Raw genomic sequence first — 2,598 nt, 5'->3', positions numbered from 1 at the left:
ATATATATATATATATATCCTTCCATCCTTCTATCCTTTTTATCTTCTTTTTCTTTCTAACAACACCGAAGTAAGCCGTCTCCTTTTCTTTAATTTCTTCTCGTATCTCATGACTCTTATTCCTTTATCCTTAATTTGTCCATAACTAATTCTCTCATTATCGCATATCTCGGAGTGCAAAACTCTATGTGAATATCCATTGAATATCCATCTCACATAATCTAACATAATTTTTTCCAGATTTCCTATTTCTTCCATCATCCCCAGATCTCTACTCCATATTTCATAACCATATTTCACTTTGTACTTGGTATTTAAACAGTATTCATTTCCTTATAAAATCGTTTCTGCAATCTTTCCCCTAAATCTTATACCTTGTTAACTGCCATCTTCCCTTTTCTGCTCAATTTTATTATATGATTTTCATAATCATATAATAATCACTTTTTTTATTAAAAGTAAAGCCTAAGTATTTAAAACATTGCCTACTTCCTCAATCTCTCTACCCTTGCATTTGCTTCCTTCTCATGCCTACTACTATCTTTGTTTTTTTCAATACATAGTTCTAGTTTCCTATCTTTTAAAAATCTTAGTGTATCTATCATGTCTAACAGTGCCCTATTTTTCGCTAACAGCACTATCGTCTGCATATACTAAGTTCCATATCTCTACTATCTACCGCAACTTCTTCTATATTTCTATTTTTTAACTTCTGTCAAGATCCGCAATATACAAATTAAACAGGAGTGGACTCAGGACACAGCCCTGCCTAACTCCTTTTCTTGTCTGGAACTTCTCTGTCAAATCTCTGTTTGTTCTGACCATAACTTCCATGTCCTCATATATATACACTCCTTATCAGCTACTCTTTGATTCTGCTTAGTAACTCTCATAATATACCTCTATCTATTCGAAAGCTGTCTTCAGATCCGCAAAGAGAGCATATATTTTCCTCTCTCTAACTTCTGTCTGCTTGTTCTTTTGAATCAGATGATTCAGTACAAATATGTTATCGTTGACCAGTCTTTTTTGAATTCTGTTTGCATCTCCGGGATTATGTTTTTCTTCCTTACCTCTTCTTCCAATTTAATTCTTAGGATCTTCGCGTACCATTACGCTGTACACAATAACGATATCCCTCTATTATTTCCTATTGATTCTGTGTCTCCTTTCTTATATAATGGCAATAATACTTTGCCTCTAATCTTCTATCTCTCCTTGTCTCCAAACTTGTCCCCATAATTCCATCATGTCCTTCTATAACGTATCTTCCGCATATTTCCACACTTCCATCGGGATTCCATTTATATATTCCATGGATCCCATAGTCTTCTTGTTCTTCATTTTCTTTAGTGTCTCCCTAATTTCTTCCTCTTTCAATTCCTCTACCTCCTGTACTTCTTCTCTATTTTTTGCCTCCATTTCCTCCTTTTCCAGTGCATCTACCTTAGTATCACTTAGAAGATTCATAAAATATTGCCTCCATTCCTCTATCTTAATGATATTATCTCTCCACATCCTCTTACTTTTTTTTGTTTATAAATTTCCATCTACCTTCCTCCATGCACAATTTCCTTGATTCTCTGTCATTTTTCCTTTATTATTATTTCTTTTTGATCTGCTTCGCTAGCTAAGATTTCTGTCTTTTCTTGATGAATATCTATTATGAATATCTATTCTATTATAGTCTGTTCATTCCATACAATTATCTCCTTTATTCCTTGCTTTTTTCCTCTTCCTTTATTCTGCCTCTTCTCTTCTCCTTCCATGCTAAGCAACAACGGCATGTGATTCGAGTCCACCCTATTTCTTATCGCAAATTCCCTTATGTTTTCTCTTATACCTTCATTTGCAATTACATAATAACCGTACTATCCCTATAACATATTCCCCGTCCCACTCTACCAACTCTTTTCCTCCGTTTCCTATCACTTCTCCTTTTTATTTCTTCTTCTTCCAACTCAACATTAATTCGCTTGTTCTTACATTAAAATCCCCACCTATTACTATTTCCTCATTTTCCATGTCCCCTAGAATTCTTTCTAACTTTTCTTTTAAATTTTTCCAACTTCTGTTGTATACCGATTATTATAACCTTCTTCTCCCCTGTACTTATAATCGACATTACTATTCCTTCCTTATTTTTATATATCAAGTTTAATTCCTCTGCCCAGTTTTTCTTTATGTCTACTATTGGATTGTTCGGAAAGTTCGTGCCGCAAAAGATTTAAATTTAATAAATGTATATTAAAATTTAAATCTTCTGAGTTTAAATTTTTCTTCAAAATCGGAACTTTCCGAACAGCCCAATATAAATCCCCCTATTTTCTCTATGTGCATATATTTATGTGAACTAGGTAACTTCTCCTCAACTTTTTTCCGCTCATTTTCTTCCAACCATGTTTCACATAGGCTTATGAAATCAAACTTGTCTATATAGTTCCAAAAATCTTTATTTTTATTACTTACACCCGTAATGTTCCAAAACATAATATTTCTTCACCTTTTACTTGCCTTTGAATTCCCTTTTTCCTATTTTCCTTTTCCTCTTCTCCTTCCATCTTCTCCTAAGTTTTCCACACTTTCTCACGTCGAATA

General features: G+C 33.5%; 1 protein-coding gene across 1 annotated transcript in view; it reads left to right on the top strand.

Annotated features, from left to right (window-relative positions):
• Window positions 1-2,598, top strand: part of LOC108689649 (GPN-loop GTPase 1) — a 7,183-nt gene that overhangs the window by 1,785 nt on the left and 2,800 nt on the right. The window lies entirely within an intron of this gene.

This window comes from Atta colombica, unplaced genomic scaffold, assembly GCF_001594045.1.
Source record: "Atta colombica isolate Treedump-2 unplaced genomic scaffold, Acol1.0 scaffold1, whole genome shotgun sequence".
In the NCBI taxonomy this organism is placed as follows: Eukaryota; Metazoa; Arthropoda; class Insecta; order Hymenoptera; family Formicidae; genus Atta; species Atta colombica.
The sequence above is the reverse complement of the archived record's forward strand: the minus strand, read 5'-3'. Positions and strand labels throughout refer to the sequence as shown.